The sequence below is a fragment of the Sus scrofa genome, chromosome 1, assembly GCF_054392235.1.
Source record: "Sus scrofa isolate SSC_HxYL_T2T_F1_AM1 chromosome 1, Sscrofa_HxYL_maternal_Yorkshire_Landrace_v2.0, whole genome shotgun sequence".
NCBI lineage: Eukaryota > Metazoa > Chordata > Mammalia > Artiodactyla > Suidae > Sus > Sus scrofa.
In genome coordinates, this window is record NC_139383.1 from 148,435,176 (window position 1) to 148,462,291 (window position 27,116).

Consider the following 27,116-nt stretch of genomic DNA (forward strand, 5'->3'; position numbering starts at 1 on the left):
ACTCAAGCCAACATTTAAGATTCACGTTAAAATCCAGATTTGCAGCTTCACTTGAAAATCAGAAGTTCTGGAAATCACAGGAGTTTCAGGCCTCCAGTAGGGCATATGTTCACTAGGTTGACCCACAGCTAATCTCAGTTATCTGACTAGCTTTCTAAGGCATTTAATTTGGTGACTCCTTATGTCTCTAAGATTTATCAGCATAACCTGAGTAAAGATAACAAGGGCCAAGCACAGCCTGGCATAATGACTATGGTTATATCACAGCACATAGCTTTTCAAATGGCCAGTTATGAACCTGTTGTGCACTGGTCCTCAACCCTGGCTCCACATGGGAATTACCTGACAGAGATTTTTTTAGCCTGGCTCTACGTGAGAATTACCTGGGAGAGATTTTAAGCCATGCCCTTTCCTTATCTGGATCAGTTAAATCAGGCTCTCCAGAGGTGCTGACCTGGCATCAGTATTGTTTTTTGATGCTTAACAAACATACGTTTTAAACTACTGCATTCAAACAGCAAAGTGACAAACCATGAAAGTAGGGCCAGGGACTGGACTCGCACCATAGCAGTGACTCAAGCCACTGCAGTGACAATGCTGGATACTTAACCTGATATGCCAAGAGAGAACTTTATCCACTGAAATCTTTAGAAAAAGGCAAAATATTTATATGATCTGAGGAGAAACAAGAATATAGGTTTAATAGATAGTATTGAATAGTTTTCCACAGCTGTTGTACCATTACACCCCTATATCAGTTATGTAGTACCACAGTACTATAATCCAGCTGCAGTATTATACATCCTAGAAAATACTTCTAATTGTCTGTCTTTTACATTTTAGCCTCTCTGGTGGTTGTGTAGTTGTATTTCATTGTGATTTTAGTATGTATTCCCTAATAACTAATAAAGTTGAGTATGCTTCCTATTTCCTGGCCATTTGGAATGCTCTTTTGTAAAGTACCTGTTCAAATCTCTTGCTCATTCTTCTACCATGTTGGTCATCTTTTTAATTGGATGTGTTTATTGGTTCTGGATCTGACACCTTGTTGGTTATATATACGGCAAACGTCTTCTCCACTTTGCAGCCTAACTTTCACCATTTTAACGGTATACTTTGATGGAAAGAAGTCCTTTGTTTTAACATAGCTCAATTTATGGATATTTTTAGTATACTAGGACTTTTTGTGCCTTAAGAAATCACTGCCCAGGGGCATTAATATATTCTATTTTGTCATCTAGAATGATGTTGTCCAATAGAAAAGTAGTAGGACATTTTAAATAAAATATATTTAAATTAATTTTACTATTTCTTTTTACTTTTTAAAATGTTGCTAATAGAAAATTTTAAATTACATATTTGGCTGCCACTATTTTTCCATTGGACAACATTATTCTAGATGACAAAATAGAATATATTTTATTTATCTCAATATACCCAAAATATTATCATTTCAACATGTGATGAATGTAAAAATTATTGAGATATTTTGCATTCTTTGTCTATAGTGAGTTTTTGAAATCTGGTGTATGTTTTAAACTTAAAGCATATCTCTTTTGGACTATTCACATTTCAGGGACTTAATAGCCACATGTGGCTGGCAGCTACCATACTGAACAAGACAGATCAAAGAGTTATAATGTTTTACCTGTCACATCCATATTGATATTTAGATCTATATCATTTTGAGGTTAGAAACAAAATTCATTCTTTTCCATATGGATATTCAAAAGGTCATTCTTTCCTTATAGTGTCATACATTGTCATAAATCAAGGGCCCAATGTGTATTGGAGTAAATGTATTGTGTCTGATATGTAAAATGGAGGATTATTTCTGGAATCTCTAATCCATATCATTGGTCTATTGTGCTTTTGGCCTCAGTGTTAATTTTTAAAGTTTCCAAATAGATTCCTTCAGCCAATATTGAGAATGACACTACCAGCTACAAAATTAGTAAGTCATGACAAAAAATTTCATTGAGCGGAATGTTAGATGGAATCAATGCTTATCAAGTATTATTTTGTGAAACTTTTATTCCACTTAGTGTGTGTGTGTGACCTAAGTGGAGATTTAAAAAGTATTTACAATCAGTGGTTATCAAAATAGTTTGAAAACCACAGCAACTGTATAATCTGTGAAACAATTACTTAGGAAAATACAACTTAAATATTATTTTACAGTCATCATCTAGTAACGTCCTGAAGTTTTCCTCTTCCACAACTGGTTATAGACCAGAATTACACAGAAAGCAGATCTCTGTTGGAAACAAGTCAGGAAAAGCCAGCTATAGTGATTTTAACAAGGAGCTCATTACAAGACCCTATAACACGGACCCAAAGGTCAGATGCGAGAGGGAACCTGTCATGGGGATATCACAAATGAAAACTGCTCATCTGAACAGTTTGAGATTTGTTCAGTGTCAGCATATTTTATGTTTTTAAAGTTTTAAAGCTGTCAAACAAGAAACAAAAACAAAATTTGAGGGGAAGAAACTGAAGCCAATTTAGTTATTAAATGATGTCAAAAATCTTCATTATTAAAGAAAATACTCTCAGAATTTTTGCTTAAATCTTGAAATGATTATTGTTCATCTTGTGTCAGTATTAATCTAACCAACAAGCATTTACTGACTGCTCAAATATGGCAAATGAATCAAAATAAAAGAAACAGGCTTTGCTTCCGCACACAAGTACTCTAAAGAACAAATGGATTATAGTATCTGAGTTTTCTCAATAATTAATTTAGAACATGGAAATGTAAATAAAAATGATTTCAAGTCCCTTAATGTAATATTTTATCTCTCCAGATAACCTAAATATATGTATTAGCTGTGAATATTACCATTTCTCATTAATGAGAATTACACTTGGTGATTATTTCACAATATATACATTATTGAATTATTATATAACAACACCTGAAACTAACATGTCAATTATATCTCAGTTTTTAAAAAATCTGGAAAACTGCTTCCACTTCTCCCTTCTTCAGGCCCAGTGACCACACGTTACATGGAAGAAGGCAGCACAATCTACAACAGAAGAACTAATCTTTGCTGCATACTTAGAAAGTATGTATCTCTGAATTTTGTTTTTATATTGTGCACATGAACATGTGTGCTGTGTGTCTGTGTAGTGTGTATATGTACATGTGTGTGGTGGTACATCTATGTGGTTGTGTCTGTTTATGTGTACATGTCTGTGTGTGTGGTATGTGTCTGTGTGGTGTCTATGTTTGTCTGTGTAGTGTGTATGTATGTCTGTGTGTCTATGTGGAATGTGTCTGTGTGTGTGTGGTGGATGTACGCCTATGTTGTGCATCTATATGTGTATGTGTCTGTGTGTGTGTGTGTATACCAATCCCGAGCAGAGGTTATTTGGAAGTTTTGGTTAAACATCTTAGTTTCCTGGTATTTCCTGAAGATATAATTCAGGAAACAATAAAAAGAAAACTTTCCATTGACTTGGAACTTCTGTGAACTGAATGCCAGCTATGTGCCAGGCCTCTGGTCTCCTCAGTTTGCACCCTTTAGGAGCTACACAAACACCCTCCACAGACTTTCCAGCAAGCAGGTAGGCAAAAAAATAAAGAGGAAATGGTTATTTGAAAAGAACTCAGGAGTTCCCACTGTGGGGCAGTGGCTTAGGAATCTGACTGTAGCAGTTCGGGTTTGATCCCTGGCCTAGCCTGGCACAGTGGGTTAAAGGATCTGGTGTTACTGCAGCTGTGGTGTAGGTTGCAGCTGTGGCTCATATTCAATCCCTGCCTGGGAACTTCCATAGGCCATGGGTATGACTATAAAAAGAAAAAAGAACCCTAACCCCTTAACTTTACATTTGACCAGCATGTAGACAGACACTGAGAAATTCTTAAGGATTTCTTCCTACTTGGGAAAGGAGAAATGTGTCCTAAGGTCAAACCACCTTTCCCACAGCTCTCTTGGATTTGATAATGGGCTTCCTCAGCCTCTAAGTTCTGATAATAATGAAATTTGGAAATAATTTAACTGTTTTAAAAACACAGTGAGTCCTGAAGTCCATTTGCAATCGAACATCTGTCCACCATCAATAGAAAACCCTGGGGAGGATTTGGGCTGTTACAGTGCTGCATAAGGTCAAAGGTTCTTAATCTCTCCATTCACTAGCCATTTGAGAATTTTTATACCTAAACCCCAATTTATTTTAATTAGGGATTTTAAATTAGTTTTTATTTTCATTATTTAAAATCCTTGCTACAAGACAAAATCCTAGGCAATATATATAGCATGACCCATAAAATGATGAGACTGATTATTGCACTGGGCTTAGGAAAGCATGCCCTGCTCCTTTAGAATGTCTTCTTTCATTGTGCCAATTGTATGGTCCATCTGGGCTGACACAAAAATTTATTTAATCACTCTGGGTCTAGCAACTAAGTAAAAAACAAACTTGGTGGGAGGCGGGATGTAAGACCAGTAAGGCTAGTGGTACTGGGTATGCAGGTGTTTCCAGGAAGAAGAAGAATACAACCATATTTGATTCTAGAGGGAGCTCCCCACATCCCTACCTCTCTGCTGTCATCTGTAGTTCATCTTGATTCAAACGCCAAAGCACCACTCCTGATGCCAGCTGACCTACTTGGTAAATTTGACTCTAGGCTTGTAGCCAGTAAATAAATCAATCACTCTTGTCCCAAATTTGTCTTGGTAAAGGTATATTATCTCCAGCTCAATCTTTGTACTGCATCCCGAAATTCACGTGGAGAGGCCTTGGAAAGTCCAAGCCTCTTCAGCAGATGGCCTGGGAACCAAAGCAAATGAATGGCTGCCATACTACACTCTGTGTTCCAGGAGTTCTTGGAGCCAGACCTTCCTCCCACATGCATCCTGCCATCAGTGCTCTAGCTATGGCTTTGGGGGCCCAGGAAAACTCAGATGAACTCATATGTGTGTTGGGGCGGGGGGCGGAATGTGCACATAAAAATATGTCTTTCTTGACCTCTAATTATGCAATGACTAGCACTACAAACTAACTTTTGTAAAAGAAGCATCTGATGTTCTTGCTTTTTGTCTGATTTTACTATGCTTCAGGGGAATCTTAGCACAGGACTTTCACTGCCTCAGAGGTCATTTCAAAACTGGATGGTATCCACCATAAAGGACCTAAATAATCACAATGCGGTTTTCAAAGTCACATGGTGGTATGATAAACAACCACCACTCAGTCCAGGAGGGCAGGGTCTTGCCTTGGTTGTTCGCTGCTGATACCCTTGCGCCCAGAATAGGATCTAGCACGCCAAAACAACAACTACTACTGATTGAAAGCCTCCCATTTTTTACTCATGCAGAAGGCACTTTGCACACCTTATCTCTCTATTTCTTACAACAAACAGTACCCTGTGATGTACATTATAATAATTAGCTTATAAATAAAGAAACTGAGGTTTGAAGAATAACTGATTTGCCTAAGTCACATGACTAATAACTAGGAAGCAGGGATTCAAATCTAGCTCTCTTTGCCTTTCTAGGCCATGTTCAGTCCACTTTATCATGCCTTCACATCAACAGTAGAAGCAAATTATAGACTGACTCTTGATCTTCCACTATAAGATACCAAATTTAACATATTCTCATATTATCATGGATTCAGAAACTCCTCCATATGACAAGGACTCTGTAAAGGATTGATGGAATAGAACAGCAATACAGAAGGCTCTGACCATATTTATATCTTTGTGTGCAAAAAGGCAAGAGAGTGCTGGCTTTCTCCCTTCCCTGTTACACTGCTATAAATCTTACTGATGCTAAACTTCCTTATCTGAAAAGAGCATAATATATGAGTCCTATCTCATTGAATTAAATAGGAAGTGCATATATCCACAGCAAGGACTCAATAAATGTAGATTATTGCTACTCCAGAATTATTTTCAAACATATAAATTTATGTGATTCCTTTTAGAAAAGAGAGAAATGTGTTTAATGGGAAGACTATGCAATTATTATCTGTATACATATGCCTATTTTCCCCTTAAAGAATCTGTCCCTATGTTTAGCAATTCTACTGATGAAATTTTAAGCAGAAACCCCCTTTAAAAACCAGGCTTGGAGTTCCCGTCGTGGCGCAGTGGTTAACGAATCCGACTAGGAACCATGAGGTTGCGGGTTCGGTCCCTGCCCTTGCTCAGTGGGTTAACGATCCGGCGTTGCCGTGAGCTGTGGTGTAGGTTGCAGATGCGGCTCGGATCCCATGTTGCTGTGGCTCTGGCGTAGGCCGGTGGCTACAGCTCCGATTCGACCCCTAGCCTGGGAACCTCCATATGCCGCAGGAGCGGTCCAAGAAATAGCAACAACAACAACAACAACAAAAGACAAAAAAAAAAAAAAAAAAAAAAAAAAAAAAAAAAAAAAAAACAGGCTTATAGGGGAAAGGAATGAAAAGCACTGTTTAAAGTCTGAACCCTTAACTCATAGTAGAGAAGGACCTTGAGTAGTATGAATAAATTAATATCATCACCTGGTGAGTCCCTTGCTCTATATAAGGCTTTTCAGGAAATAAATGGCTTAAAAGAACATCTTCACTAAACATGGGTTAGTGAAACAAAGTTTCGTCGCATTTTTCTGCACAAAAATGGTAGTTTTAGAACCAATCAGCTAATGTCTATCCCCCTCAAGACAGAACCAGCTTAGAAAAGCTTGTCACTGTGAGATGAGCAGTTCTGCCTTGTTTCAATTTAAGACATTTGAAATGGTCTGAAATGGCCTTTGCCATGCCTCCCAGAGGTCGGTGGTTACCCTTTTCGCTTCAGCTTGAGTCAAGGCTTCCCTAACAAACCAAGCTGTGCTGACTGAGCATTTGGCCTCACAGGATTTCCCTCTCTGAACAACTCTCCCCATCCCTTCAATGGATCAGCTTGAACTTGCCAAAGAGTAAGCAATACAGTCAGAAGTAGAAGTTTGGATTCAACGTGTTCTCTCCACTACTACTTGGTAAAGTAAAAGTCACCAAGTGTAGGGCTTTGAATCTCTCTTTCCTCTATCTCTCCCACAACATCAAGCCAAATGTTAATATTTTGATCACTTCTCTCTCTCTCTCTCTCTCTTGCTCCCTCTCTCTCTTCCTCTCACTCTCTCCCTCCCTCTCTCTCTTCCTCTCATTCCTTCCCTCTCTCTCCCTCTCTTTCTCCCACTCTCCCTCCTTCTCTCTCTCCCTCCCTCTCCCCCCACCCACACACAGAGTCAAGGCCAACTTGGTTTGGAGGGTTTTCAAATAGTAACAATAGCAACAAGTTGGTGCCTACCTTTCTGAAACTTCAGTCCACACAAGGGGCGCTTGCTTGTGAAGAACAGTCAGACTCCAGCACTCCAGCCAGCTTCTTTCTCATCAGAGAGCAACACGCCTCATCTCTGTGTAAGCTCCGAGATTCTTTAAGAGACCCACCCTCTAAAGTTGCAAGTCAAGATTTCTGACTGAGGGCAAACAGTGACGTGAGGCACAGCTACTGGATGACACCTTCAGGTTTTTCCTGATGGGATGTTGTTTCCTGTTTCACCACTTGGAATGAAGAAAACTGGAGTTCAGTCAGACACAGAGTCACAGATGCATTAATTGCTTCATCATCATTGCATTTCAGTGCACAAAGTCATTAGTCAACTATTGAACAGGACAGTCTTGCTCTTTGTATTAAAAGGAAGGGGTTGAGGTGGCGGAGAGAGACCTGAAACACTGCTGTCAGCCCTGTACTATCACCCAAGCTACTCTGACAGCCACAGTCCTCTCCAGAAGCCTGGAATTCAGCAGGTCTCTTTGTTAAGTCACCACCTCCATTACCATGCCATAAGACTCTTCATTGAGGAAGCATCAGTCTCAGAAATGCAATTTTTCTGCCTGTTTCCTAGCAATTGAAAAAAAATCCCTTTTTTGAACCATGAAATGAGCTCCAAAATAATAATCAGGTCATCTTTTCTTTTTAGAATAGTTAAATGTGATTCGCTTTGTTTTTATTTGTGTTTGTCTCAAAGAACAATCATCACAGACAAGAAAAGATGAACCTGTTCATAGCAGGATATAAACGCTGTTTCCGCTTGAGGTGCCTCAATTTCAAAGGCAAGCATGCCTACATTTTACAGTGTTTATTTCAGATGTTGCACCTTTTGGGGCCATTTTCACTTTCTCTTGCCTGAAGATGAAAGCAGTGCAGGTGTGGATTATTCCAAGACGCTTTAATAAGTATGAAAGCTTCAGCAAGTTGATTCCTGCCCCCTATAAGCTGAATCTTGCCTCCCAGGAGGTCTGGGCAGCGCCGCCTCCTCTGAAAGCCTGATTTGAAGCTCTTCCCATTGGCTGACTTCAACTGCTAAAAGACAGCTTTCTTCTTCTGTCAGCGTAATAGGTGACAGCACATTAAAAATTCACTACAGGCAGAGAAGAGGAAAGGCCAGTTTCAAATTCTTTGAAACTCCAGTTGCTCAAATTTCACTGATGAATTTAGTTCAAAGAAGGAAGACTGGTCAAGACTCTTTCACTCAATACTCACTCACTCAATTCTGCGTAGTTTGGTTTTCTCTTCCCAGACTTTGTTTTTTTCTCTTAGAGTTCATAAATTTTAAGCTCATCTAACAGGTGGGTGAACATCCAGCAGAGTGGGTGCTAAATGCATAGGTTATGGTTCAGACCCACCAACATCAGATCTTGCCAGGAGACTATGCAGAAATACCCCTCAACACTGTCCATTTCTAGCCTGCTGCCCTCCAACTGCCACCTAACCTATTCTCACAGGGAAAAACAAATCTGATTTCATACTGGACCTGTTCCTTTTACTTTAACCTTTGTATTGTATTGCTTTTGCTACAAATTAAGAATGTTGCCTACAGCCTGAAATATGCAGGATAGTTCATTCTCAAGGCTCTGATCTTTAAAGGTATTACTCTCTTCCATTCATACATAGATTACAAAGTTGCAGGACAGAGAATAATGTTTGTCTTGTTAGAGGTTTATAGGAACATTGTGAGTAGACCTAGGTGGATACCAGTGATAACAAAGGATTCTGGCAGCAAGAGATTCAGGGCAACCAGCCCTACGCCCTTGCCTTTTAGTATAAAAGAAGCCTGAATTCTAACTCAGGAAAGATGGTTCTTTGGGACACTAGCCCATCATCTTCTCAGCTGGCTGGTTTTCTGAATCAACTCACCATTCCCCAACTCGTATCTCAATATATCGGCCTGTTGTGCAATGAGCAGTATAAGCTTTGACTTGGTAACATCACCTTCCTAATTAAATTTTTTTCTCTATCATGTCTCTGCCCTGCTGATATAGCTCTCCCAACCACCTATTCCTATGAAACTCCTTAGCACAAGAGAAACCTACTTCTCCAGAATCTCTCTTGCCTCTTCCCACTACTTTTCAGGCAAAACAAATAGGCAGTACCCATGCCCTTCCAGTGGCTGCTCTTTAAGTGACAAAAGTGTGACTTCCCTGCCAAGTCCTGCAGCTCTCAGCCCTCCCTGTTTTGTGTTTATGCCTATATCACGACACTTACTCCACTATTATAACTCAACTGGTCTTGTATCAGCTTCCCCACTACACTGGGCAGCCCTCTGGGACATGCCTTACTTATCCTCAGCTTAGCACAGTGCTGAGCTGTTCAAAACTTGTCAATAGTTAACACCCCAAAATGCAGGCATCCAACACTCAATTTCACTCTGCAGATACCTAGGGAAGAGGGCACCCCTGAACTCTCCCTGGATTCCCTTTCTCAGAACTAAACAAGCCAAAAGATTATTGTAGAACTGCATTTTTTGTCACTTGTATAACTAAACACATGTCATCTAATGATAAGATACAATGTTCAAATCAAATATGAAGTATTTATACATAGCTCAATACCTTCTCTATCATCAAAAGAATCCCATTATCATCTGCTGTATTTCTTGAATCAAAATCAAGTTGTAGTTCTGCCTTTGCCAGGGACAGATGAAAAGACTATGCAACAGGGGGCAACAGCTGGAAGGATGATGGTGAAGGATTCCGGAGATTTGCTGGTTGTGACCCAAGCCTGTGCAACTACACGTGAGCCTCATGTATCTGGGTACAACTCCTCTGAGGAAGATAAATAAATACAAGCGGGGTTCTTTCTAGGGCTGCTAAGGTAATGCCTTTCTTTTTCTCTGTTTTTTCCTTCTTTCTCACTTGTGCCTCATGATAAATGTATCAGGTCATTGCTAACAGAAAAGAGAGAACCTGGGGAAAGCATGACACACCATTATGCATATGTGGATGTCAGGTCTAGGTAATACTTCACAGTTTCATTTTATGAAGAAACTTTAGGGGCTAAGGCATTAACTCAGTTTTATATATTTGAATCTCCATTAACAGATATTAATGTCACTGATTTAAATCTTAATGATTCATTGCATTTTAAAAAGCGATTATTACCTCTAACAATTAAATGTAGGCAGTGAAGCATGATAATTGTGGAGAGGTTTCAAGGGGAGCAGTAGGGAGTATATTACACAACTGAGGAATTTTACACACAGAGCTATCTTGTCACTAAATGCTACTAAATTTAAGAGTATAAACGCTATTTCAGAGAGTAAAAGAGGGCTGAGGGATCAGAGGAGAGTGGCCCGGGCAAATCCAATCAAGATCCTAGAAGGCCACTTAGAAACTCACAAGAGGAAAACAGAGGAAGCAGGACACAGAAAAATGGGCTATGGGGCCCAGCAGAAAGCAAAGAACTAGACACGGTGCCCCCAGCTTTGCTAGCCAGGAGCCAGGGTACACAGTTGCACAGTGTGTGGACATGGAGGGAAGGGAAGCAGAGCAGCTTCTGATATTCTAAGCTGCATGTTATATGTGAAACTAATCCTTAACCTAATTTTCTGGAGAAGAAAATAAAGTTTAATAGAATTGACCTGCTTTTCTCCTCAAAGAAGAGAATCCCTTCCAAGAAACTCAATGGATACAGTTTTGGCCATATGGACCTTAACCTAACCAATCCAATTTTCTGAGCTTTTACTATCAACAAACTCCGTTACTTTGTAATGTTTCATCTCATCATTTTCACAGATTTTTCAAATGCAAAAATTTGCTCACATATAGAAATGTTAATTCAAAATGCAACTAAACTGAGTGTTCTTTAAACAGGTATGTGGGAGAACTCCTATGTGATATAATGGAACAAATAAATGTCTTCACAAATACCTACACTGATTGAATATGCAGAGTACATCTTACTGACATAAAACAGTCCCATCCCCATGATTCACTTAAATCCTCACATTAAACTATAGACTATAGAAAGTGAATTGTGTCTCCCTTACCCCACCCACCACCATCCACACTTGCCCTAGCTCAGTGTTGCAAGGATCCCTGGCAGATGATTTGAGAAGCTACTTTGTATGAAAGTAAGGAAACTGAAGACAGACATCATCAGAACTAATGGCCCTCTTGCACTAATACTTGAATGTTCTTATAATAATGAAGAACAAATCTGACTCCATATTAGATCTGTTCTACTGCCTGTGCTTAGTCATGCTGGCTCTTCACTGTTAGTAAGAAAAAACAAACAAACAAACATTGTCCATAGCTTGAAATATACAGGATAGCCTATTCTCAAGGCTCTGATCTTTAAGAATGTAACACTTTTCCATTCATATGGAGATAAAAATTTGCAGAACAGAAACTAACATTTGTCTTATTGGAGGTTTATAGGAACATTATGACCTGACCTGTGTGAACAGCTGCAAGAACAAAGGATTTCTACACCGTTTGCAACAACCAACCACCACCCTTCTCTTTTTAGTATAAAAGATGCTTGAAGTAACAGGTAAGATGGTTCTTGGAGACACTAGTCTGCCGTCTTCTCAGTCTGCTATTTTTCAGAATAAAGTGCTATTCCTTGCCCCAACAACTAGTCTGCCAATTTAATGGCCTGTCCTGCAGTGAGCACAATGAGTCCGACAGCAAATTTTTAAGTCCCCCAGGATCCTTGCTGCTTGTGGCCAGCCAGCCCTGGCTGGGGAATTTTCAGGTAAGGCTCTAGCAGCTGCAAGGACCATTTTGCCTGAGAATTTTCCCTTCAAATTTCCTTGAAGTGGCACATGATGCCCCAGCACTTGGCAGTTGGAGCAAGGAATTGACAGACTTCTGCAGTCAATGGGACTCGCCCTTTGCAGTAGGGTGAGTTGCTTCAGTGTGTACAACCAGGAACATTTCCCCTGCTCAGAACTTCTCCTCTAAGGAAAAACCGATTTGTTTTACATTTGATTGGGGTACCCTGTTGGAGAGGGTAATTGTTGTTGGACTTTAGGCAGTTTGTGAACCAGGTTGTTTGTTTCTATTTTGCATTCATTCATGATGGAATTTGTGCTTTTGGTACTGGAATTTGTTTGTACTTTTTGTGTTTTGTTGTTCTTAAACTTATAAATATGGGAAATATTCCATCTGTCCCTAAGGAAAGCCCTTTGGGACATATCTTAAATGAAAAGGCAAAATAAAGCTGTAGGCCTATGACTAAGAAAGGGATGATATTCTATTGTAATAGCATATGGCCCCAATACATGTTAGGATTAGGAGAGTGAGGGCCCCTGAATAGCTCATTTAATTATTATACAATCTTGCAATTAGAATTGTTTTGTGAAAGAATAGGTAAAAATGGTGAGATTCCATAGGTAGAAGCATTTATGTTATTGCATCAAGAAGTAAAGTTTGATGGCTGCTGCCTTATGGTATAGCAGTCTGAAAGGAAACCAAGAAAAAAATATGTTCTACAAGAGGGAGAGAGAAAACATAAGAGTGAGGACATGCTATTTCAAAATTTAACCTCTGCTCAGGCTGATCCAGCTCCCCCACTAGCTAAGCAGACTGCACCAGCAGTTGTTCCAGCTGCCTCCATGCCACCAACATATTCACTCCTTCCACTGCATCCTGTTTCCCCTACTTACAGGGATCACTTAGAAGTTTCTATATTAATCCCTGGAGCATAGGGGCCTTGTTTAGTATCACCATCTCAGACCTGACGGAGGACCCAAAGTGACCAGCAGCCACTTTCAGAGCAGGGAAATTTCCCTTGTGCTGATATCCCATAGGAGGCCTTAAGGCAACTGGCAACCAGCTAGATTTCCTTTTTTTTTTTTTTCCTTTTCTTTTTTTAATTTTGCTTTTTAGGGCCACAACCTGTGGCATTTGGAGGTTCCCAGGCCAGGGGTCCGATCAGAGGTACAGTTGCCAGCCTACGCCACAGCCACAGCAATGCAGGATCCGAGCCATGTCTGTGACCAGCAATGCCAGACCCGTAACCCACTGAGTGAGGCCAGGGATTGAACTCACAACCTCATGGTTCCTAGTCGGATTCGTTTCCACTGAGCCACGACGGGAAATCCAACCAGCTAGGTTTCTACAGATGCACAAGCCATTCTCAACTTTAGATAAGATTAACTGGAAAAAAACCTAACTCTGCTTACCAAGGGGACCTATACCACATGACTGAACTCTGCACTTCTATCTTTGCCTCTCACCATCCCTCCTGGGTGGACATTCACATTCTTATAAACATGATGCTTATTGAGGATAAAAGGAGGATGGTCACTGACAAGGCTAGAGAGGAAGCGCAACAGCTTCATCTAGCAGATCCAGATGGAACCCCAGAAGCAAATCTGGCAGTTCCCACTGCTGAGCCTGACTGGGATCCTAATAATGGAGATAGGCCACACCTAGGGCATTAGAGAAAGTGTATGTTAGCAGGTCTTTGAAAGGGGGTTAATAGGCAAAAGAGCTTAAACAAAATTCAGGAGATACACCAAAAACCCAATGAGGATTCCGCTGGGGTCATGTGTTAGAAATCCTGTAAAATTGGATTGTGATGATCATTGTACAACTATAAATGTAATAAGTTCATTGAGTAATAATAAAAAAGAAAGTATATTGAATAAAAAAAAAATAAAACCCAATGAGGATTCATCAGAGTTTCTAGAAAGAATTTATCAAGCTTATAGGTGCTATACTGACATAGACCTTGAGGCCCCTGAAAATATAAGAATGGTAAACACGACTTTCATTGGGCCGAGTGTCCCAGATACAAGAAGAAAATTATAAAAGTTAGACAGTGCATTTAGAACGAACCCTTCTCAATTAGTAGATATTGCACATTTAAACGGTTCAACAACAGGAAACAACAGAAGAGGATGCAAGAAGGAATGCCACTTTTCCTTTTTTTTTTTTTTTTTTTTTTTTGCTATTTCTTTGGGTCGCTCCCGTGGCATATGGAGGTTCCCAGGCTAGGGGTCGAATCGGAGCTGGAGCCACTGGCCTACGCCAGAGCCACAGCAACGTGGGATCCGAGCCGCGTCTGCAACCTACACCACAGCTCATGGCAACGCCGGATCGTTAACCCACTGAGCAAGGCCGGGGACCGAACCCGCAACCTCATGGTTCCTAGTCGGATTCGTTAACCACTGCGCCACGACGGGAACTCCGGAATGCCACTTTTCTGGCAGCAGCACTGGATTCCCGGAAGGTGAATAATCTGAAAAGAGGTAAGCTACCAAAGGGGAGGGAACAAGGTACTTACTGTAAGGAGGAAGGGCATTGGAAAAAAGATTGCCCTAGGCTAAAGAAAAAGGAAAAAAAATCAATAAAAGACAGGAGCCTCTCATGAGGTAGAAAGAGAGGGACACTTTGATGAGGAAGGAAGAGGCCCAGAGGTTCTCTTGGACCTGAGGTGCCCAATTCCAATTTCCCCACAGAAGTCCCAGGTAACTCTAACAGTGGGGGACAAGTTGATGGACTCTCTGATAGATATGGGTGTAACATACTCTGTGGTAAACACCAAGGTGGCATGGAAAATATCCCAGTCCATCCTGGTTGCAGGAGTTTCTGAAGTACAAAGTCATTTTTTCTTACAACCTCTAGAATACCAATTAGGGGACCTTACCCTGAAATATCGTTCCTTATGTATGCCAGCATATCTAAGCCCTCTTCTGGGCCAAGATTTTCTTTGGAAATTAAATATTCAACTGGAGTTCCCGTCGTGGCGCAGTGGTTAACGAATTTGACTAGGAACCATGAGGTCGCAGGTTCGATCCCTGGCCTTGCTCAGTGGGTTAAGGATCTGGTGTTGCCGTGAGCTGTGGTGTAGGTTGCAGACGCGGCTCGGATCCCACGCTGCTGTGGCTCTGGCGTAGGCCAGCGGCTACAGCTCAGATTGGACCCCTAGCCTGGGAATCTCCACATGCTACAGGAGCGGCCATAGAAAAGGCAAAAGGGCAAAAAAAAAAAAAAATAAATTAATTAAATTAAATTAAATTAAATTAAATTAAAAATAAAAATAAAAAATAAAAATAAATGTTCAACTAACTTTTTCACTAGAATAGCTTGACATCAGGGTCGGGTCCCACCAGAGCATGATGCTTTAAGCCTACACATGGTGCTCACAGGTGCCCTGGCAAAGGAGACAGAGCTTCCTCTACTCCCACCAGGGTTGTGAAAAAGTAATGCCAGAAGTGTGGGCTGATGGCACCCCAGAGAACGCCACTATGAATTCCTTTTAAAAAGGACTCTGGGTCACCTAATCTAAAACAACATCCTCTGAGGCAAAAGGCCCAAAAGGGAATTCAGCCAATTCTCACAAAGTTTTTGAAAACAGAATTGATTAAACTTTGCAGGTCCTCAAACAACACCCCAATTCTCTGGTCAAAAAGTCACTCAGCAGAGTATCCCTTTGTCCAAACTTCAAGTGCTATTAATGAAATAGGCCAAGACTTGCACCATGTGGTTCCTACTCCATATATTCTCATAAGTATTCCAGGGCAATACAGTTGGTTCTCAGTTTTGGACTTGAAAGAAGCTTTTTTTCTGCATTCCTATTGCAGAAGAATCACAGCAGTTGTTTGCTTTTGAATGGAAAGACCCAGAAACACAGGTAGTTCAAGAGTATTGCCAGACAATCCTATCTCAAGGATTTAAGAATCCCCCTACCTTGTTTGGGGAAATGCTGGCCAGGGCCCTTAGAAACTTAATATTAGATGAAGGATTTTTATTCCAGTATGTGAATGATTTGTTCATAGTGAGCCCTACATATGATAAATGTCTATGAGATACCATCAGAACCCTGAACTACTTTTGTCTATAAGGTCACCCATAAAAAGGCCCAAGTATGTAAGCAACAAGTCTCATATCTCAGTTTGTCCTTTTCAAAGAACAGTGGGGGCTTTTGCCTGGTAGAAAACAGGCAATTGTAGGTTTGGGAACACCCAAGAGCCACAGACAACTGAGGGGGTTTCTGGGAATGGCAGGATTCTGTCAGATTTGGATCTCCAACTATGGGCTCATAGTAAAGGCCCTCTATGAGGCTTTTAAGGGAACTTAAGCCTCTCACTTGGACTAAAAAGTGCCAAATAGCCTTTGAAACAAAAAACACAGATTTAGTCTCAGTCCCGGCTTTGCGACCACCAGACTTAAAGAAACCTTACAAACTGTCTGTCCATGAGAGACAAAGCATACGTCCCAAGGTATTAATTCAAGCTCTGGAGAATATTCCTTGACTCTTTGCCTACTTCTCAAAACAACTAGAACAGACTGTTAATGGATGGCCCCCTTGCCTTCGAGCTGTAGCTGCTACTTGTGACATACTTCAGGAAGCTGAGAAGTTAACCCTGGGGCAGCCCACCACTGTGTATGCCCCTCCATTAATGGACAAAAAGGGGGCCACTGGCTGACTTCTGGGAGAATGGGAAAGTCCCAACCATTCTCTTACATAAGACTTTAGGTCACTTCAGTCCTGAATCCAGCCACACTGCCCCTGATTGACGCTGCACAATCCCCAGAGCCTGACTGCCTATGTCATCAAGCTGGTGTTCTCCAGAACACTGGCTTAATGGACCAGCCCTTGGCTAAGCCGGTAATGGAAACGTTTACCAATGGAAGCTGCTTCATGGACCAAGGCAGGCGACATGCTGGGTATATGGTGGTAATCCTTGAAAGGACTGCTGAAGCTAAAGCCCTGCCTCTGGGGAGCTCAGCTCGGAAGTCAGGAATCATTGCTCTGACAAGAGCCCTGCTACTCACCTAAGGGAAGTGAGTAAATATATACACAGACTCTCGCTGCATTCTCCATGGTGCATGCTCATGGAGTAATCTGGAAAGAAAGGGGGCTCCTCATTTCAAACAATAAAGGCAGGCTTCTGAAATCCTGTCACTATTGGAAGCAGTCCATAAGCCCTCAAAAGTGGACATAATGCACTTCCCAGGCCACCAAAAGGGTGAAACTCATATAATAATGGATAACTGGTTAGCTGACCAAGCTGCAAAGAAAGCAGCAAAGGAAGGGATCATGTAGGGTCACTTCTCCCACAGACTGACTTGTCAAAATAGCAGCCAGTATATTCAGAAAAGGACAAGGAGAGGGCCAAAGAGTAGAGATTCACTCTTGACCATACCCTACCTGGCTAGAAATGCAGTACACAAGGAATAGTTTTGATCCTTTAGGCCCTCTCGGACCTTGTGCTGCAGCACACTCATAATAGTACCCCTTACAGGAGAGATGCCACCTTGCAATAAATTCAAAAATATATAATGGGGCTTACCCTACAAAGGGCCATCCAGTGAGTCCCTCAAAATTGCAGTATTTGTGCTAAAAATAACCCAGAGAATGCTGTCAGACCTCCAGATGGGGGCCCAACACAGAGGAACCTGCCCTACCAAGGACAGGCAGACAGACCTTACTTGAATGCCTCAAGTTGCAGGAAGTTTCAGATACTTGCTGGTGTTTGTGGATGCTTTTTCAGGATGGTTGGAGACATAGCCCACTTCGACAGAAAAAGCCTCCGAAGTGGATAAAGCCCTCCTTAAGGAAATTATCCTCCAGTTTGGACTACCTAACACCCTTCAAAGTAATAACAGGTCTGCTTTTATCTCAAACATAACCCAACAAGTGTCTACATCACTGCAAATTAATTGGAAGCTGAATTCATCCTGGAGACCACAATCAACATGAAAGACTGGGAAAATGAATGATACATTAAAGAGGAGCATTGCTAAACTCTGTCAAGAGACTAATTTAACTTGATATAAGGCCATTCTGGTTGCCCTGCTATTGGTCAGAGTGGCTCCCAGAAGCAGGCTTAAATTAAGCTCCTTTGAAATACTGTATGGTAGGCCATTCCAGGTATCTGCCTGGGCAGGGGGAAATCTATAAATGCTCTGAAAGATCTAGCTGTTGCCAGTTATGTTAAAACTCTGGGCACTAAACTACCCTCTGTTCATGAGTTTGCCTCCAACAGATCTGCCCCCCGAACTGAGGTAGCCTTACATCCTTTCCAGCCCAGAGACCGAGTCCTCCTTAAAACCTGGAGAGAATAAGCACCTGAGCAACCAGTTGACTGCGAGGTGGACAGGACCACATGTGGTATTACCACACATTCATCTGTCAAGTTAGCCAGAGTAAAGCCACGGATTCATCACACAGTAGCCCCACTGCCATCAGAAAATGACCCAGCTCCCGAGAGGCCTAGAGAGCAATGGGTTTGTGAACCCTTAAAATATTGTTCTTCAAAAAGAATAAGTATTGAGGTAAAAATTCCACTGTAGAAGGAATTTCATCAGGTTTAATCCCATGACTGTCTCAGTTGTAGATAAAGAAAGAGAACTGTACCACTTACTAAAAATTTTAAAGAATATTCCTTGCCCAAGGCTAATTGGCTCCATTCCACAATCACCCCCTCATCACCCTTATTCAGCAGGAAGTAGCCAGAAGAGTCACTGCCTCAAGATTTTGGAAGGGCTTTGACAGTGGGGGATTGTAGTAGGGAAGAACAAATCCGACTCCATGTTGGATGGGTTCCTTTCCTTTAACCTCTGTGCTGTTGCCTGTGTTTAGTCACGCTGGCTCTGGACCTTTGGAAAAGAATGTTGCCTATAGCTTGAAATATACAGGATAGCCCATTCTCAAGGCCTTTAAGTTTATAACAGGTTCCATTCATATGGAGACAGAAAATTGCAGAACAGAGATTAACATTTGTCTTATTGTAAGTTTACAGGAATATCATGACCAGACCTATATGAACAGCTGCAAGAACAAAGGATTCTGACACCAAGAAGTTTGCAACAATCAACCACAGCACTCCCTTTTTAATATAAAAGAAGTCTAAATTCTGATTAATATAAAATGGTTCTTTGAGACACTAGTCTGCTGCCTTCTTGGTCTGCTGGCTTTCAGAATAAAGCTATTATTCCTTGCCCCAACAACTTGTCTCCTGATTTATGGACCTGTTAAGACAGTGAGCAGAACGAGCTTGAACTCATAGCAACCTCCCTTCCCAAAAGCTCTATCCCGTCTTCTGCTTTGTTTCCCCAGGTTATTCCTCACTAATACTCTCAGCCAGTAAATCAGTTTACTTGTTTACTGGCTGTCCCCCCATTAGAATGTCAGCTCCATGAGGACCAGAACTTCCATCTGCCTTGTTTGCTGCCAAGTCCTCAGGAGTCAGAACAGTTCTTGGCAGAGTGGACATTCAGTGCTGAGAGAGTATATTCAGTTTATTTAGCTGTTTACAACCATCTCTTCCTCCTCTTTCAAAATTGAAAGTTGCTGTTGGCATGTCAAGATGGCCAGTTCTACTTCAAGTTTGTTGAGAGACAGGGAGAGTCTTCCCTTGAAGACCTAAGTCTCTCACACACAGCATACTTGAAACAAAGGACTTTCAGAATCTGCCTGGCACACTCTGGGGAGGTTGTGGCACTGTGTGCCTGCTAGGTCGCTCATCGCCAGGTGAGCTGACTCTCAATGGCTTCATTCACCACCCACAGCCAGGGTCAGCCAAATAGACTTCACATTCAGCCCCTGGCTTCAGGTGTGGCCTCAGGGATGGGGCCATAATCTCAACTCGCCTCTTCCATAAAGTTTGTGTTGCTAAACCCCAGTCCCCACTATGTGATCTTATTTTTACTGGCTATGTGACTCCAAGAGTACCTGGCATAGAGTAAGCACTCTGAATGTTAGCTATGATTATAATTATTATTATTAATTTATTTAATCTATAGGCTTTATCCCCATATTAATTTCTAGTGGACTTTATTTCTTATACATAGACTTAATTTCTTCAATGAAATATTGAGACTAATGACTGTATCAAGTCTCTAAGTAGCACCCATTAGCATTCTCTGAACATAGTATTTATTCGTTAAGTCATTCAACAGGTATTTATTGGGTTCATACTATGTGCCAGGCACATCACGTCATGTCTTTTGAAGGAGCTAAGAATCTCAGGAATAAGAATATAGCATGAATGTCCAAACTGATACAGATGTGCACTCACACAGATAAGCAGAAGCATCCATAAAGCCTATTACACAAGGTGCAGAGGGAAACATATGCATATGTGGTATGGGTATATTTATATGTTCTACACAGGTACAAATTGGGACATGGGGGAGTTGGACTTCAAACATTTACTATTTCATATCCTTCATGCACTCGAGCATAAGCCATGCATTTTAAATGAGGAGTTCAGACTACATAGTATGGCATCAGAAAATAGACTGAAGTAGACAGCTACACTTTTCATCCTCAAAATCATTAATTCCATGATTGCCTCAGTTTGTGAAGACTTAACTCAGTAGCTTTAACATCTCTGCTCCCTTTAACCAACAGTGCTCTGGGCATCTAAGTAAATATTCCATGTACTTTATGAGTTGCATCAGCACTAAATAGGTAAGAAATAGGAGGTAAAGAAAGTGTGTGAATAAATATTGGGGCCATCAATACCATGTTAAGTGTGACAAGACAATGAGGAAACAAAATGCCTCTTATCCATCCAGCCATCATTCATCCAACGCACGTATCATATATGCTGTCTGAAGTGCAAGATGAAGACAAGGTCCCTGCCTCAAGGAGCTTACTGTCCACCTTTTCCCTGTTACGCCTATTCTCCCTCCTACCCCACACCCCACATGCCTCCTGCCAATAAAGAAGTGGGAGAAGATGTGAATGGCTAACATGAGACCCCCAAAGACAGGCACATCTCTTCAGCTTGTGAATTCTTGGGAGTAATTTTTTTAAAAGGCAGGATGGAGTGCTCTATGAAAAATAAAAGCTGGACTAAATGTCATGATGTCAGCAACTAAGACCCATTCCCAAGAGCAAGAACTCAGACTACTGCCTCCTTGTTAACAAAGGACTTAATTACTCCACAGGGCATTAGAAACAAAGACTAAACTTGAGTCTGAGAGTGAGCATGTGTGGGCTTGTGGCTGTTGAACAGGCCTGGTCACCCTTTGGTCATTTCCAGACCCTCCTTAAGGTGAAGCTTTAAACCAAACACACTTCCCTCCATCGGTTGTGTTTCTGCCACTAAAATATCCACAGTGACCCCAACATCCTGGTGTGGCTGAAAGTGGTGCTGAAATTCCAGTCTTGGGGGCTGTTTCCTGGCCCATTCTGGTCCCTGAGGTTGCCTTCCTGATTGCCACTACAAGTAATCTCAAAACACAGACCTCATCAATTACTTGCTTGCTCCAGAACTTAATGGCTTCTTTACGCTGGTTACATTAAATCTAAACTTCCATGACTCTTCATTTCCTGTTCTCTCCTCCAAAATATAATCCCCAACAAGGCTATCCCATTTGACTCTCCATTGCCCCCCATTACTGATCTCCCCTGAGCTGAGCCCACCTGTGATCCCTCCTTATCCAAGCTCTACCCATTTCGTCTGGGAAACTGCCTCTTAGATCAACATGAATCAACCTTTCTCTTCCTCTTTACACTTATTATCGAAATCGCACCATTAGCCCCATTTTACATGCAGCCCCATTCTTGAACAGTCCAGCACAAAATCCTTCTGTAACACAACTTGATTAGAGTGTGTGTATGTATGTACACATACACATGCAAGCATGGGCCTTGTCTCCCCTAGGCTATAAACAACACATGAACCCAGATCTCACCCCAGAAACACTACCAGGTTCATAGGAGACACTCAATAAATATTAGTTCGGGATCTGATAACACTCTTTCCCCCTGTTTTAAGCTTTCTGTACCTTCTGCTGCTGCTCTTCCTCCTTCCATGGTATTTTCATTCCTTCAACAATTATTTTTTGAGCACCTCCTATATGCCTGAAAATAGGAAATCACAGTGAACAAGGCAGCTATGGTCCCTGCCTTCTAGTTGCTTAGAGTCTCAAGCTTTGGCTGTGGCTGGAAACAGCAAGCACGTTCCCTGAATGTTGCCAGTCCTTCATTCCCTCTCTGTGGGACCCTATCCATAGACCAAATGAACTACACAATGACTGCTGGGGTCCCACACTTTGGAAGATACTAAAGGAATATATGTAAAATGACAACACATGCCAAGCTGATTATAAAATGCCCCTCACTGGCTTCTACTGAAACCTCAAATGAGGAAAAATAATGCCTTTTATAAAAACTTCTTTTGCATTAGGCTGGTTTTGAATTAGAAATTCAGATGTCACATAATTTGTTTCACTGTTGGGTGCTATTTGAAAGTGTCCTATAGGACTGGATGATTCCTATTCACTTACATCTTTTCAAATGGATGCCTTATAATTTCTCTGGAATAAATCTGCCAAATATTAGTTTCTCTGAAAAGAAGCCAAGTATCAAACTTGTTTTACTTAAAATATGTATCACCAAATATTTACATGAATAATTTCTAATTATAATATCCATTCATACATTTATGGAGTTCCTATCATAGCAGTTACTACACCAATAAGTATGGTTAAAATAAAAATAGTTTGATTGAACATGTTAAACCCTCTGAAAAGCCCATTTACAAAATAAAATACTAGCCATTTACAATTAAATGTATGGCCTAAATATTAGAGGAAAACTGTATGCTGGGAAATTATTTTTAACAACTGTAGTCCAAACCTTTAGTTATTTAAATCCTTAAAATCAAAATCAATCATTCAATAAATACAAATATAAAAATAATTATTACAGTAAGCATTAAGAACTTTAAATTTTACTTTAAAAATTTATGAGTTCATGTGTGGCTCAGCAGAAATGAACCTGACTAGTATCCATGAGGATATGGGTTCAATCTCTGGCCTCACTCAGTGAGTTAAGGATCTGGCATTGCCATGAGCTGTGGCATAGGTCACAGACAAGGCTCAGATCTGGCGTTGCTGTGGCTGTGGTGTAAGCCAGCAGCTGTAGCTCTGATTCAACTCCTAGCTTGAGAATTTCCATATGCCAAAGGTAAGGCCCTAAAAAAAAAGATAAACAGGGAAAAAAAAACGTTTTTTTCTTTTTTTTTTTTCCTTTTTACAGCCGCATCCATAGCATATGGAAGCTTCCGGGCCAGGAGTCAAATTGGAGCTGCAGCTGCTGGCCTATGCCACAGCCATGGCAACACTGGATCCAAGCCACATCTTTGACCTACGTCACAGCTTGCAGCAATGCTGGATCCTCAACCTACTGAGTGAGGCCAGGGATCGAACCCACATCCTCGTGGACACTATGTTAGGTTCTTAACCTGCTGAGCCACAATGGGAACTCCTTAAAAATTTTTAAAAATCATATCAAAATTGAAAATGAAAACATCTGTCAATAGCAAAACCATGTTGACCTAAGATATACTCTGCACCAAGTTTTCAGGGAAAGTAACATCATAACTAGAACAGACCAGAAAACATTTGAACTGTTAAACTTCACTGGGTTTCAGTGGGGACAATGTAAAGCAAAGATCTTCACACATGGCAACAGCAGACATAACCTATAAATCATGCGTATTTTCACAGTGACAATGATGACCTGTGGCCTCCAGAACCGGCAACCACCGGAGGGACTGATTTCATGTACTGGAGCAATTCTGTCATTCCATTCCTTACTTATCAGCAATGATCTACTATGAATGTCATGGGCCAGATACCCAAACACATGCCATGCTAATACTGTGTAATGTAAATATAAAACATGGAGCTAATTAGGGAAGAACAACCAACTGACTCTTTCATAGTTCCAATATTTGTAGACAATTGTTATCAAGGTAGATTATTACTACAGCAAGGGTACTACATATATATATATATATAATATATATATTTGTCCTGATCTAAACCTGCAATTTAATTTTAAAATGTAATTCACAATAAATACATTTTATATCACAACCTATACAAATATATCTATAAATATATATAACTGGAACCAAAGTTTTACAAAACAATACTTATGCAGTTTGCGATGTACTCTATTGTCTATTTTAGTCTAATCTTTTTCAAAAAATGCTGGTCTGGACCTACTAAGATGGTTTACTGACCCATTCATGGATGATGAGGCACAATTTACAGGGCCCAAACCAACCTAATTGGATTGCCTTACCCTTTCTACAACTCCACAACTTCTACAACTATGCAGTTGTAGATCCCCCCCTCCATTCCAATTGCTTTAAAGACATTTTCTGATGGAGCAAAAGAAAAATTGGGGTATCAACTGTCAGAGGGTGATTTATGCCTCCAAACTATGACTACCAGGAAAAGGATGGGTGCCTCTTTTAGCTCTGAGGTCCCAGCACCTAGCTCTTAGCCTGGGACTGAGCAGGTACTGGGCCCTTGATACATTTTGTTGAGTTTTATAGTAAATAAAAGGGTATTGTTAGAGTTTGTTTAAAGTCCCATAAAAATAATAACTTTCACTTGAGAAGTATAACGCCCACTCAGAAAGAAGTCCTGGCCAGAGGCACAAAGGCCAGAGTGCCTGTGGAATCATGACCAGGACTTTAGTCCACTTCCAGCTCAGTCTCCAGGGCTCTTTTACCTCGAACTAAGCAGAAATATGGGCTAAACCTCTATTCACCCTAGCGGGGTAACTGTCCAGAGAAGAGAAGCCAACCCAGCAATTCACAAGGCATGAAGGCAAAGGCAAAGATGCAAAACCACTTGACTGTATGGCCCTGGGACTCACCTAACCGACTTGGCAGGGGCTGCAGCAAGAGGGGCGGAGCTCAGACTGGGATGTGCCTTGGCCTGGCTGGGACAAGGACCCTGGGCAAGGCCTTGCGGGGCCACGGCCTGGTCTCAGCCTGTGTGGGAACAAGAAGGCTCGTGTGGGGACAGAGGCCTGGGACAAGGCCTCTGTGAGGACTACCACGCGGGACAAGCCTGGCAGGAATGGGGACCTCGGAAAAGGCCTGGCGGGGACAGGGGCCCCGTCTCGGGGCCTGTGTGAGGACGGGGACCCAGGCAAGGCCTACTTGACACCGCTCTGTTAGTGAGTTCCACTCGTCTGCGCCCCCGCCCTGGTTCCCGACCGAAGCCTTCTCCGCACCTCTCTCTGCTTGCGACCCAAGGCCGAGGCTCCGGTTGCGCGCCCGCCGAGTTGTCGGCGCAGCGGTGCATTCTGGGACGCGGCCGCTCAAAGCCAGGCGCGGGCCGCTGGGGTGGGCTGAGAGGAACCACGAAAGCCACCACTCTGCCTCGCAGTGACAACAGCTTGCTTTCAGTGCAGGTATTTTACCTGGGCCACCTTTCTCCTCATCTGCACACTGACTGCACGTTGTTGTGCACCTTATAACACAGGCACGTGAGCGGGGGCTAAATAACTGGCCCAGGGTGCACAGTACATAGCACAGCTGGGGTCTGAATCTAGGTTTTTCATGATTCCGGCCCAGTGCCCCTGCTATTCCACTGCACAGCTGCTCCAGGGGGCAGATAATATTGTGACTGGCCTATAGAGTTCGCAACTTGAGGGGTGGAGAGGGGAAGATGAAATTTCTAGAATAATTACATAAAACCAGGCCTGCAGTGATCTCCCATTACAAGGTTAAATTTGAGATAGATTGATAAATAGAAGATAAAATGGGGCAAGGAAAAACTCCAGTAAAAGGGGGAGTATTATTCCTCTATTTTATTGAAATATAAACCTATGAAAATCATTTACAGAAGACATAGTATAGTGTAGAGAGGAAGACAGGCTTTGGAGCCAGACAGCCCTGGGTTTAAATTATGACTCTTCAGTGTAACTTTGGGATGTGTGACCTTGGGCTTTCCATGCTTTTTAATAGTCTTTTTAAATGCTCTTTCCTCATGAGTAAAGTAAGGATAATAATTCCTCCTTGCAGGGTATCCTGAGAATTAACTGAGAAAAAAAAAATGTAGTCTAGAAAGTCTTTAGCATAATTTCTGGTAAAAATTAAGCACTCAGAATATGACAGCTATACTTGAGTATATAAAAAATTTAGAAAATTATGTTCTTAATAATAACTGACTTAATTTTTGACTTATTAAGTGCTAAGTCTTAATAAGCTCTCCATGAAATAAACATAAAGAGATATCAAGGCATCAAGCTCAGGATGAAAAAAAAAAAGGAGTTGGAATGCAGGTAATATATGAATAGAAATAGAGGAAAGAAGATTGGAAGAAAGTAGAAAAGTAATCATAGAAATTATAGAAATCATAGAAAAGTAATCACCTGCTTTGGCGGTGATAATCAGTTGAACTGACATTGGAGAAAATCAAATCAGGTAAGAAGAAGGAAAGCATTCAGATATTCTCCCAGAACATACAGAAAAAAGAACATAGATGAAGGTTTTAAGAGCAGAAAGTAAACATGGAAATTAGACAAATGAAATGTAAAAAATACTGAAGGAATGGCAAAAGGGGACCTAGAAAATATATCTGGGACTGTATATAAGACTCATCATGTTCTATGCAAGAATACTCAAAAGCGGACCAGATCTAGATAGAACTTAAGGAAATTTCTGGATTTGAAGGATAAGAAATTATTTTAGACATGCCCATGAGAAAGTCAGTTCATCTGGAAGTATCAAATGAGGATGGTTTCAGCTTTCTCCTCCTGAAGGTAAGGATAGAAAACAACAGAGCAAAAGGGCAATGGTTTAAGAAAATTTGTAATTCAAAAACTATTTTCAAACAAGTTGTCATTCAGGTCAACAAAAGAAATGGCAACCTGGGACCTCCCTGGTGATCTAGTGGTTAGGACCTGGTGCTTTCACCGGTGCAGCCTGGTTTCAATCCCTGGTTTCAATCACATTGAAGTGCTGCAAGCCCTGGCCAAAAAAAAAAAAAAAAAAAAAAAAAAAAAAAAGGAAAAGAAAGGAAGAGAGAAAAAAAAAAAAAGAAAAAAGAAATGGAAACCAAAAGACACTCCGACTGATGTATGA

General features: G+C 41.2%; 1 protein-coding gene across 8 annotated transcripts in view; it reads right to left on the bottom strand.

Moving 5' to 3' along the window:
• Positions 1–25,306, bottom strand: part of CERS3 (ceramide synthase 3) — a 124,223-nt gene extending 98,917 nt beyond the window's left edge. Inside the window, exons 1-4 of one of the 8 annotated variants that reach the window (XM_085016976.1) lie at positions 25,262–25,306; positions 24,899–25,016; positions 22,009–22,084; positions 7,277–7,530 (exon numbers count right to left, since the gene is read on the bottom strand). The gene's annotated coding sequence lies outside the window, so the exon portion shown is untranslated. Of the gene's footprint in view, positions 1–7,276; positions 8,391–22,008; positions 22,085–24,898; positions 25,017–25,187 lie in introns of all 8 variants that reach the window. The other 7 variants (XM_085016985.1, XM_021098471.2, XM_005659788.3 and 4 more) reach the window with 7 other exon arrangements.
• Between the last annotated feature and the right edge of the window lie 1,810 nt (positions 25,307–27,116).